Genomic DNA, 13,167 nt, shown 5'->3' with positions numbered 1-13,167 from the left:
GAGCTGGTCTCATCAGCAACATCCAAAGTTACTCTCTCTCATCTCTGCAGAACACCTCTCCAAATCCCTCTTTCCCCCATCCACATGTGGTCTGTTCTTCACACCTGCCTGCATGCATCCCAGTCACTTCACACCTTCATCCAGCTTGAAATGTTTGCCTGGAAAATAAGCATTTTGGCAAGTTTCCTCATTATAGCCTATTCTCACTTCTTTCTGAGGCTTTGTTCAGGAGAGAGTAGAAAGCTCCAGGGGCTTCTTTCTGGAGTCCCAGCTTAAACCTGAAGAGGATTTAGCTGTGGCAAAGCCATAAGACTGCATTTTGATTTGGGAAATTGCTCTGCTCCTAATAGGAAGACTCAGAGACTAGGCCTGGAGGTGCACACGCTTGCCTCTATGCTGAACTTAATTTATGGTGTGTTGTCATATAAAGAGCTGTTAAATGGAGTGCTAATCTTCTCCTTTAAGGGGGAGCTATAACAACAGAGGGGTATGAACAGGCTCGTGCACTTGAATCAGCCAAGACACAACTCTCCAGGCCTTCTCCCCTGTAGTGAGGCAGGGTAAATGCTTATAGCACTGCTGATGGCAGTGGATGGAAATACGTATTTTCTGATATGTTAGATATGCATGCATAGGAAAATTTGCTTTCAGTTTTATAATATACAGGTATGGGCAGAGTTTGGCCTTGCTTCTCTCATAGAAACATCATGGCTGGTTGGAAGCACCCAGGTGGGACTGGAGTGTCCCCAAGGACCCTAGAACAGTGATCCTCAGTGACACTGGTGCAGGTGTATAGGGACATGAGAAGGGAAAGGCTAGACCCCAGGAGGAGTGCTGGATGGCTCTGGATTCCCCCCCCCCAGCAGTCAAACTTCCTCCAAGAACCACATGGAAGGAAGTTTCAGATGATGATGGGAGTCAACCCTGTCTTGGTGCATAGGATTTCAAAAACCAGTCTCTCTCCGAAAGAGGTGCCAAAGGAGGGGTGGTGCCAAGTTCTGGGTGAGGACGCAAGGCCACAGTGGCTTTTAGCACCAGGAGGGGTGCTTAGCAGTGATTCCCAGGTCCAGCAGCCACCTGCACAGCTGTGAAAAGATGTACTCGTGTACAAATCACTTGACTCGAGGCTGGAGGCCAGCAGGCTTCACCACCCTTCAACATTGGGCTGAAAGCATTTGGTTCCTAACATGTCACCAAAGAAAAGCATCAGCTGCTGCAAATATCGAGAAGAAAAACCTTACCTTTAATCGTGGCTTCAAAGAGCTCACCCAGTGACAGGCAGGGCTGGAGCCAAGCTCCATCCCACACTCAGCCCCAGCAGCTCGGGAGGTGCTCATGATGCAGAGGTGCCCTGAGCAGAGAAAGGGCTGAGCTCCCCGAGCGAGTGGCCAGTGATGTAACTGGGCAAGCACGCAGTAAAGTAGCAAATAAGTGGATCAAAAGTAAATAGTAGATTTTATGTAGCTGTTATATTTATTCTGCTGAAGTGTTTGGATGCCAGATTGAGGGGAAAGGGAGGGGAAGAATTTCAATTTACTTAATGGGACCTGGCTCCAGTGTACACATCCTTTCAAGCCTTGTCAGTCACTGTTATAAAAGGGGTGGCAAGGTGGGTGAACGTGCCAGCTTTTCAGTCTGGCAGATTTGTGTTGGGTTCACGGCCACTCACTGATTCCAGCACTCACTACTTTCACGTGCACCTTGAAACAGCCCCTGGGCTCTGTGCCCCACAAGTCGAGTGAGCAGGCGAGACTGCCAGCTTGTGCTGAACAGCAAAACCATTGAGACATCACAGCGGGGCAGAAAGGTCCCCAAAACACCCAGCATGAACCCCAACCTGATTATTTCTTTAGAGTACAGAAGTTTTTAAATGCATCCAGAAATCTCCTGAGCCAAGATATAGACTTAGATAAATGGACAGTCTCTGCTTGGAGCAAAACCCTCTCCAGTGTGTCCAGCACTCCCTTTAGGGACAGGTCAAGCAGGGGACCAAAGCATGGATGGCAGACAATGGTTATATCCTGGCTGCAGTGATGGGAAGCATGTGCATGCAAGGGCAGTTTTTCCATAGGTCAGTTTTCATCATTTGGTATTCATGGGTTGGAAGTTTGGGATTCCTCATAGCCACAACTCTGCTTAGATGCTGTTTATAATGTTAATCAAAACAGACAAACGAACAAAATATGGTATCTGAGGATATTCTGGCTCTTTAGATCAAATTTGGATTAATGCCAGTGAAATGACCTTTCCACTGACAAATGGCACAACCTTCAACTTTTCATAGTTTTGGGGGAACTCATGTCCAGCTCATCATTTTTATATATAAGGAATTAGGGAGAAAATGCATTGTTTTTCTCTGTTTTATCTATCACATCATATTAACTAGTTAAAGAACACACAGATAATTACTGACATAGATTTGTAACCCACACTTTGTACTCAGATTATGTCACTATATCGTATTCCTTGCTAATTGATGACAATATTTTCAATCGTGATAACACAGAAATGAACCTTTATACAGTATATCTGGAGAATTTATTTCTCATTGAAACAAAGAGGTTAAAATCCCTGCTTTGAAATGTGACCTATTCACATCAGAGTCCTCAAAATCAGCAAAATCTACCAATTAGATGATCTTTGGATAAAACCTGAAAGTAATTGAGGCTTCAGCTGGATTTGGTAATCTTTGAGGTCCTTTCCAACCTAAATGATTCTGTGACCCAATGATTCTACCTCTGTCCCCTGTGACTATGATCTCTGATCAACCTGTGGTGTAAATCAGGGCTTCCTTTTAAGATTTCCACACAGTTATCATCTTACCAGAGACACACAGTAGGAGGCACAGGAATTATGTTATTTGAGCATACACATCCTATCCACCTCTCCTAAAGCATTAGTGACAATATACAAAAATACCACCCACACAAACCTGTGCTGGTAACTCTCTTCTACTGGCATGTCTGCAAGAAGAAGCACAATAAATACAAGCATGCTCTCATTTACTACAAAAGAAGAGCTTTTAACCAACATTACTATGCAGCACACAGAAACAGTTGGTAGAGCTAAAGAGCCTGGAAAGTTTAGCCAGGCCCAAGTCCACACAGTAAAGCATCACAAGATTTTAGTTTTGTTTAAACCTTAACCAAAGAGGTACAGAAGCAAGTGTCTAAATTATAGCACAGGCCAACAGAAATATGAAGGAAAAAATGTGAAAGTCATTGGAAACACGTCGAGAGTTGAAGGGCTTGCTGCCCAACACCAGCTATAAGAAATTATTTTTTTCTACTTTGAAATGTGCTACAGAATGGTTCTGGAGCAGCCAGAGAAAACCTGTGGGCTTCCAGAAAGAAAATCAATGAGAGCAAATGTCTGAATTTTGCATTTACAATCTCTTGATAAAGTTTTCACCTCAGGTGCCTCCTTCACCCTTCAGCTGGCGGATCTCCAGCCAGACTGACCACAGAGACACCAAGCTGGCCAGACATTTATGCCCTATCTTGCCTAAACAGCCTTCTGTCCTGATACGCAGGATCTTCTCCATGTCCATTGGAGGGGACCATCTTGATCATTATTTTTTATTATTATTATTGTTGTTGTTGTTTTGTTGTTGTTGTTATTACTATTATTATTTTATTGTAGCTTCTTTGGGCTTTCTGCAATACTGAGAGACTCCTGGACTGAGAGATCAAGATCCACCAAGATGCCACGTGCTTGGGATGAAGTGCATTCCCTGGATATCCCCCTGGCACTGTAAGGCAAGCCAGGAACCATTACTACCTCCTCCCACAATGGGGTAGCTGGTCAGTCCCCACCACCGCTCCATGCAGCTCCAACACCTGGTAGCTGCTGGCACATTCATCTGCCCCAACATTTTGGTGCAATACAGGATGAGAGGAAATGATGGCATTCCCTGAGGAACAGAAAATAGTTTCAGCCCTAGGTGAAGGTAGGTGAAGGTTTAAAAGAAGTTGCTGCTCAAGCACAGAAGAAAAAAAAAAAAAGAAAAAGAAAAAAAAAAAAAAAGGAGTCTGCTGAGCCATAAGCTACTAGCTCTGGTTCTTCTGCTCTGCTGATGTTCTGGTTTAACCCCACAGGCAGCTCAGCACCACACAGCTGTTTGCTCACTCCCCGGCTATGGGATGGGGGAGAGAACTGGAAAAAAAAAAAAAAAAAAAAAAAAAAGATAAAACTTGTGGGTTGAGATAAAGACAGTTTAATAGAACAGAAAAGGAATGGAAAATAATAATAATGATAAAAGAATATACAAAACAAGAAATGCACAATGCAGTTGCTCACCACTTGCTGACCAATGCCCAGCCCAGCCCTGAGCAGTGCCCTCCCCAGTGTTTTTGTTCAGAATTATGCCATACAGTACAAAACATCCCTTGGGCCAGCCTGGGCCAGCTGTCCTGACTCTGTCCCCTCCCAGCCTCCTTGCTGGCATGGTAGTATGAGAAACTGAAAAATCCTTGACTTACTGTAAGCACTGCTCTGCAACAACAAAAACATCAGGGTGTTATCATCATTGTTCTCATGCAAAATCCAAAACACAGCACCACAGGAAGAAAATTAACTCTATCACAGCTAAAAGCAGGACACCTGGCCAGGTTCAATAGACGTGAGGCATCATGGGCTGTGCTTCTGTTGGCTGGTGGTTGTGGACACTGGATGCTGCCTGCTTTGTCCTCGCTGGACCCTCTTGTTCTCTCGGTACCCAGACACTTGGTGAATCTCCTTGACCAGACCTGCCAGTTGTATTCACAACATAGGCTTACAGCAACGGAAACATCTCTGCCTCTTCAAAGAAATCCCAGTAGCATGTGAAGGTCTGGCCCAATGTTTTTTGGCTGCTTAGCAGATGACATAAATAACTCAAACACATGCTTTAACAAAGTCTGGTCCGGTGGATTGCCAGACTAGGAGTCCTGCCATTGATCTGGCAGAGAAGGGGACCAAATCCACACATAAACACGACAGATCTGAAGGCTGAGAGCAAAACCCAGCAAGTGATAGGGAAGAAAGGACCCCATCTCCTCACAGCTGGATCCCTGAAGTTTAAGCAAGGCTCAGTCCTAACCTGTGGGCACCCAGGAACAGGCCTTAAAAGCTGCTTAAGGCAGGGTCACAGCATGGCTATGGTGGTAAGGGACTTCTGGAGATGTCCTATCCAGGGCCCTAGCTCAAGCCAGGCCAGAGCAGGTTGCTCAGGACGCCACTGGCACCACAGGTTGTCTCACCAGCACAACATGTTCACACATGGGGACCAAATCGCTCCCTTTCTGTCATCAAAATGTTCACTACCCCTGGAGAAGGGCCCGGTGCAAGGCCTGATCTGCAGGCCCACTTGGAGTAGTGCTGCTGGGCCTGGTACACGTGCAGAAAGGCAAAGCATAACCCCAGCTGTAATCCTTGTCCTTACCACAGTTTTTACTCTTTCTTTGGGTTAAAATAAATAAATAAATAAAAATCTCCAGTGTAAAAAACATGAGTTACATCAGCATGTGATCTGTGAAACGTGCTGACAGAGGCTGGGCCAGAGCCACTCTGGAGCAGTGTTAGCAGGTAAACCATGTGGAAACCAAGCAAACCGGTGCCAGGACTCCTGACAGTGGTGGATTTCCAGAGGAAAAAAAACACCTTCAGACCAATGTGGGAGCAAGCACAGAGTTTATAATGGAGCTGCTAATGGGATAAAGTGGAGGAAATGCAGCCACAACTGATTGTACTGTCTCGCTGTGAAGAAAAGCAGATGAATCGAGTGGGGCATGGCTGCTGAGAACCATATTCAATGCGAAGGCTGAGGAGTCATTTGATAAGTACTGGGATTCCAGCAACCAGAAGAATGTGGAGAAATACTATTGTTTGGGCATTGTTTTTTTTTTTTCCTTTTTTACTTGAAACCAAGGAATGGAGGACAAAGTAAAGAATTCTGCTCCACAGCTGAGAACTTTGGCATCTGCATACAGACCGTGAAGCACAAACACTTCCTGGCTCAACAGAGAACTCTTTGTGGGACCCAAGATTTTCAGGAGGAATTACTGAGGGCAGCAGAGCTAGAACTCCAAACAGCAAGGCCAGCAGAAATGTCCAGGGAGCGGATGCTTTCTGCAGCCACTGAGCTGAACAAGTGCATGGCTTCAAGTGAAGGGAAGTTGGGAATCAGGACAGTGAGATGCACTGGAGGATCATATATCACAGGGCAGTGATGTAGAAAAGAAAAAATAAATAAATAAAAAATGAGTACCTAAGTTCTGGATAACAGCTGAGGGAGGAAGAGAGCTACTTTGTGTTCCCAAATAGCCTTTTCTTGCCAGAAGCTAGGCAAGGAAAAAGCAGTTTTATTGATGGAGGTGTTGGGGCTCTCCATTGCAATGGCAGGTGTGGAGCAGGTCTCCAGACTGGGTGGAATTAGATGGGATTAGAGGAGGTTTTCCTCCAGTAGTCTTCCCCACACATAAAGTGGTTTTGCCCCAGGAGAAGGATAACACTAGGGAGAGGTGATCCTCAACCATGGTCCCAGTGCTGTGCAGGGGGAATCTGGGGGTGGGCGCAGAGCAGGAACAGGCTGACCCTGGAGCTCTGACACCCCTGGCATCCCGGGAACTGAGGGAAGACATTGTGCCCTAAAGAAAATGTTAATGTGAAGCATCTGAAGGCTGAAATGTGAAGCTCCCAGGCCTCGGGATGGTGGGCATCCCCATGAATGGGCCCCATCTGTTGGCTTCATGACCACGAAGTTGTATTAACTCCCTTCCATGCCAAATGTGAGACACAAATATCCTAAATGTCTCAGCCTCTGGTCCTCAAGCACCCCCAGAAAGCCACCTAAGGGGCTAGCGGTGGCTCCCATCACTCAGCTGGATCCCTTCTCAGCCAAGCCCACTCTAGGAGCATTCCCAAACCGTGTTTCACAGCAAACAGGGCCGGAATAACAAGAGCCAATTTCCCCACCCTCCTGCCCTATATAGCATCACACCACGGATGGGCAGTAGCATTATTGTGGTTATCCTAACACAAGTGTGTGACCACTCAACCATGTCCTGTTCCTCGAGACGGTGGCACATCAGCCACGGTGTGTCAGGCTTAGGACCACAGTCCCTGGCATCACTCAGCCACTTGCTGGCAAATCTGAGGCAGCCCCATCACTGGATGGCAAAGAGCATTTTAAAGCATAATCAACTTTATTATTTGATAGTGACTTGTTATGCATGTACAAAAGTTTTTTGTTTGTTCCTGTTGTTGCAGTGTTTATTCCCCAAACTTTCAATAGTGGGCTTTTCACAAAGTGTTTCCCCAGCAGTGGGAACTACATATACAGCACAAAGCAAACACTTGCAAGATAAACATCCTTCACATCCCGTGCTGGTCCTAACCCCTTGGAGCTTGCCATTACCTCCCTTGGAGCAATTTAGCACAACTTAATCAAAGTTAAAAATGATACTGTGTGATTTTATTTTTTGTACTTGCTCAGCGAGCTTTTATTGGCAGTTGCTGCCAGGATCTGGGATCCTGCCAAATTCCCTGGTTATATTGCTCCAGTGTGGACAAACAAAGAAAGCCTATTTAAAGCTTCTTGGAGGCAAATAAGGTAAAAACATAACAAAATAAAAAAACAATGTGTAATTATTTCTTTCCTTTATGAAGGGCCTCCTTTGGAGTCCTTTGAAATCTGTACTGGCTTCCACCTACGAAAGTCACCCAAGTGTATTATTTAATATTAATAGATATTCCCGAATCAGAATGCTACAACCAGAGGCACAAAATCCAGGGGAAAGAGGCTATCTGTATTTGCATTTCATATTAAACTCTCTGAGCCAAAATAACAACTTCAGCTCCTTGGCTTTCTTGGTAATGTTGGTTGCTTCACATCATGACTCAAAACAATTTTGTATTTAAATTAGTTAAGCGCAATTATATTAACTAAGAATTCTATATTAATTAAGAATTTAATGCAAATTATAGCAGATCTCAGTGCAAAATTGTGATGGGAAGGTTTTCTGGCCAGAGGGGAAGTGGAGAGGAGGAGAAAAAAGAGGGAGACGTGCAGATAGGATGGGAGAGGAAGAGAAGGAGATGTAGAAGGATAGGAGTACAGTGGGAACAGGAGAGAAGGAGAAGGAGGAGAAGATCTCTCCCTGTTGGACAATGATATTTGGCAGTATTTTGGAGCCAAAGCGCCTCCTGTCAACAACACACACAATGTACTTTTGAAAAAGCAGAAGCGTACATGTAGTTCCTTGGCAAATGGAAATAACCATCAACGTACAGACAAACAGGTTTTGGAGCATATGGTTTTTGAATGCACAAGAAACTCCAGCTTATTTGTTTTTTTTTCAGGTCACCTCCAATTTATTATGCAGAGTCAGTTGCTTTCTGGTGTGCACAATCCCAAGTCACAATAAGAATAAGGGGAAAAAAAAAAAAAAAAAAAAAAAAACAACTCTCTCCCAACAGAAAGGTCTGACAGCAAAAAAAAGAGCTAAGAGCTGAGAAAAGCTTCTTTTTTCCTCACCAGTGGCTGCAAAAAAGAGATTAGTGGGAAAATAAAGTCCCCGTTTTGCTGCTCCCTCTCACTCAGCAAGTTTTGGTCTGAGAGAGCCTCTTAAAACTTTTTTTACAAAGCTCGAAAATGTTAAGTCTAAGTTAAATTCAGGTCACTTGTAAGAATTTCTTGGGGAACGTCTGAATTTCCACCTGTAACAGAAAGCAGGGGCTGAGATTTTTGCCTTTCTTTCTAGACCACTTTATGCAAGTCAAAGCTAGAGTAAGTATTCACAGGGTGGCCAAGGCTGGCAGGGACCTCTGGGGCCTTCTGCTCTGAGCCTTGCCCCAGCAGGGCCACCCCGAGCAGGGGTCACAGTCTTTAATAAAGATTTCTTTATTCCTTTATTTATTTCTTTATTTACTTCTGTGCAAGTTGTTGTCTCTTTGTTGCTTTTGTCAGGGTGGCTGTATCTTGGAATAGGATGGAGGGAAGGAATTGGGATTGGAAATTCACCTCATAAAGCTGATGGCTCATGTCAGCCCCATAGCCAGGTGGACCATCTTGAGCAAAAAGCCATGGTTGTGTCCTGCAGACCTTTAGCATGGCCCCGACTCACCAGTCTTTGAAAGTCACGGTCCTGAAAACCTACCAAATCCTTCCTGCAACTATCCCTCGCTCCTGCCGCGACTGATCTGTGGCCCTAATCCAAGAGGATCCCTTGTGCCACCTCCCTACTTTTCTTTGAGAACGACAGATCATTTCCCCACTGGTCTAAAAAGAAAGCTGAGAGTTGAAAGCAGTCCATTGATCCATCTGCAGAGCTGTGAAGAAGATGTAAAGGAAAGGCAGCTTGCTGTGACAGCAGCCTCCCACCCTGGAGCTGTCTCGCGCAGGAGGAAACAGCTGGGACAGAGGCCAGCTCTGGGCCAAAGGAAATGTCTGACTCCACTGCAGTGACACCTGTTAGCTTCCACCATATATATATATATTTTTTTTTTTTAATTTTTTTATTTTTTGTAAAGTTACCCCTGGAATCATAAGTTATATTACCAGGTATTACAGGAAAGGGGGAATTGCAGCAAAATGCAGCTTGGTGGCAGGGATACCTCACAAGTCTGCTATCTCCCCACATGTAAAGCGCAGAGTAGGGGGGAGGAATAGCACTTGGGTCCTCATCATGAGCAAATACCTCATTCCCACTGAAATCCGTGCAAATGACATGTCTAACAGCCTTAAGGAACTGGCTGTATAGGACCAGGACATTTCTAGCTTCCCGTGCATGACAGTTGTGCTGAAACGTGCCTTGGACCTGTTTATTACAATTATTACAATTATGTACAGCCAGCACAGAAACCTAGCTCCTGCCTGTTCCTTGCTGCAGATGGCGTGGTACGTGGCCTTGCAGTTTGTTGTCTTGTTTTGATGTTCCAAGGGAAGTAGCAACCCTCTTTTCACTTTTTCTTATTTGCAGACCTCTACCGGCAGTGCAAAGCAGGTGTGAACTACAAACTGGAGAATTAAAGCACACTTACACCATTTATTTATTGAGCCTCAACTTTTTGGGAACCATGGGTTGAAACTCATGCTGGCTCTTTCTGCCCTCTGTCCCAGCAGACACCCTGCAGCATGCTGCCTCGAGCCCTGGAGTCTATCACCATCCTCTGCCATGAATTCACAGCCCAGGCCCCTCTTAGCACACTTGTAAGGACCTGGAGATGTGCTTGCTGCTACCAAAACGCTTCACAACCCTGCCTGAGCCATACCATAAAACCTGGAGCTCGGTTTTGCCCATCCAGTTCATTTCTCCTATGATCGCTGGTAGGTTTCCAGCTTTTCATTTCGTATTTTACTCAATATTAATCAAACTACAACCCAAGCTGCTGTTCATTTTATTTACAAGAATCCACTATGTAATCATGGATCCACAGTTTTATCCATTTCTTCATCATCCTCTGGATTTCACAGCCACGTAGCACAGCAAAATGCAACTGAAAGATGCAGCCTGAATTAATTGCTTGGTTGCTTGCCAGGAGTATGAAGTTCCCATAAATTATATTTCTTACAAAGCTGAGAAACCAAATATCGCTGTGAGCAAAGCAAGCAATTAAGTGCACAACAGTTTCACACCTGGACAGGCAGCATAGGTACCTTAACTCCATGCCTACAGCAATCAAGCTGCTTTGCTCCCTGTCCACCCATGCGAATCAGCTGAAAAACACCTGGCAGTGCTACAAAGTGCTATGCCACTGGTGGACTGGGACTCTTATTTAGCTTCGGGAACACTTCTCGGAGCTGGTAAGATCCTGAGCTGCGTCTTAGCATAGTTGAAAACACGCAAGACCCTTATCTGGAGGTTTGGAGCTTGGATCAGACAACAAGGAATGATGCTTAGAGAGATGTGTATGTATGTACTGACCTGTGGTCTTATTTATATTTTTGTATCTAAATAGGAAAGGACAAATATGCCACCAACATTTCCAGTTGTATTTTTTTTTTTAATCCTGCTCACGTTAGGATGGATGCTCAGATTGGACCTAATCCTGGGTAATACAAAGCATCCTCCTCCTTCGGTCTCCATGGTCTGCCATTACCTAAAGCCCAAGCACAAGCTTTCCTGGGGTGCCTCGGATGGGATTTATGGTGGAAGAGGAGAGCAGCACTTGTAGGAACGAATTGCAGACGCCAAGCAGACAAACCAGCTCTGGGCTCTGCCTTGAATAATTGTCACTCGAAGACCTCGGGCACCAGAAAGAAGTTAACAACACTCCCTACTCATATTGAGTCACCCCAAGTATTGAAATGTCACAAGTTTGAGCAATGGGTTTGTCAGTGCCAGCTAAATAAACAGTGGGTGATACAGCACCAGCTGCTGGGGGCTCTGCAACAACCAGACAGCCTCGCCCTAAGTTCTAGCATCAGCCACCACTTTGAGACTCTTTAAAAGCCTTCATTTTACAGAAAATACAGGGTGTTCCCATTTTTGTTTAGAAAAAGCACATTTTTTCATTGCCAGTTGCTCACCCAGTGCTACGAAACACAGTCCAGCTTTTCACCCCCACATCCCAGAGCTGCAGCCCCAGGTTTGGAGGTCATCTTGATTAAACCAAGACTCAAATAAAACTTAAGAGCTACTCACTAGTCAGCCCTTTGGCTGAAATGTATTGGCATAAATGGACACCAAGGGTCCTGGCATGATCTTTTCCCACAGAAAGGCTCTCCTCCAAAGCAACCCCATACAGCTTGCCCTGGGAAATAGGGACAGGCTGAGAGAAACACGAACTTTGCCGCGGTGCCAGCTGTGAGATGGCTGACAGGGGAGATGTCTGTGGGGCTGGCAGGTTCAGAGGTACCACGATGTACAGCCAGACTCTGCTCATCACCCAGAACACTCGTCACAGACAACGTGAACAGTGCAACAAGATCTGCTTTTTGAAAAAAAGTATCTGTCACCTCCATTCAATAGTTAAACCCACAGCCAGTCTCCATGTCCTGGATTCCAGGCAGACCAGATCTCAGCTGGAGATTTCAGATTTGAGACCCAGATATAAGTTCCATTGTTTGGAAACAACTGCTGATCAAAACACTGTTTTGGAAAGGATTTTATTTGTTTACAGAAATCTCCCTAGAAACTCCAGCAGATATTTTTCTACCAGATGTGATGCTTCATTGTTAATTAGTTCATTTATCAGAACAACAGCTTTTCTATCACGAGATCTGGGTGGCTAAAATTCAGAGTGCTAGCTCCAGGCTGCCCCTCAGACGGAAAATATTGGTAACAGGCTCAGCTTTTGGAACTGAAAACCTCCCAGTGCATTGTGCAAAGCAGCAGCCCTCATCAATTTCCAGCTACCACTGTGGAAACGGAGGCACGGAGTACCAAAGCAGCTTCTCCAAGCGCACGCTACGACTCAGCACTTAGATCCCAACACTCAAATTTAGCCCCCCATTGACTAAACCCCAGCTTTATTGCAAGATCCAATTAGAAATGTTATTGATTTACTGCAAGAACCAATAAAAAATGTTATCGATTAATGCTATAGATTATATTCAATGACATTCTGCCTCCAGGCTACAGGGGACACAGTGAACAGCAGCACTGAACAGGCCGGCAGCAAGATGCTGCTGAGGTTGGGAGAACAGAAAGCAGCCAGCACACCTCTATGCCCTCAGCTTTGCTGAACGCACTTTAGGAGCTAGGCTGAGGATCTATTTTTAGACCAACATTTACCTCTCTTCCAACCCAAACATAATTCTCCCTCATCACACTGACGATGCTTTCAAAGGGAATGACAAGTCGTGGCGCCACGCTTATAAATAAAACCATCAGCTGTTGGGCAAAGGCTCCCGCACAGCTCCTCAGCACAAGCCAGGATAACGCTTGTCACTCGCTTCCCAAACGCAGTCCCGGTGGGTTTGCTAATGGAAAGAAAGGCAGGGGCTGGCTGGTTTAGGTGCCAGAGCCAGACAAGTGGTGGAACTTGCTGCATGATGGAACTTTACATAACTAAGTTCCCAAAAAATGTTCTCTCTTTCCTGTGTCTGCCACGCAATGCCTTTTTTTTTTCCTCCTTAATAGTACCTGTTCTCTTAAACTAGGGACAAATCCATGTCCAGAAATTCAAGGAAAACATTTGGGTTCCCTTACTGCCTGACGCCCTCCTATACTCTAGGCTGCACAG

This window comes from Aythya ferina, assembly GCF_964211825.1.
Source record: "Aythya ferina genome assembly, chromosome: 4".
NCBI lineage: Eukaryota > Metazoa > Chordata > Aves > Anseriformes > Anatidae > Aythya > Aythya ferina.
This window is presented reverse-complemented; position numbering follows the sequence as displayed.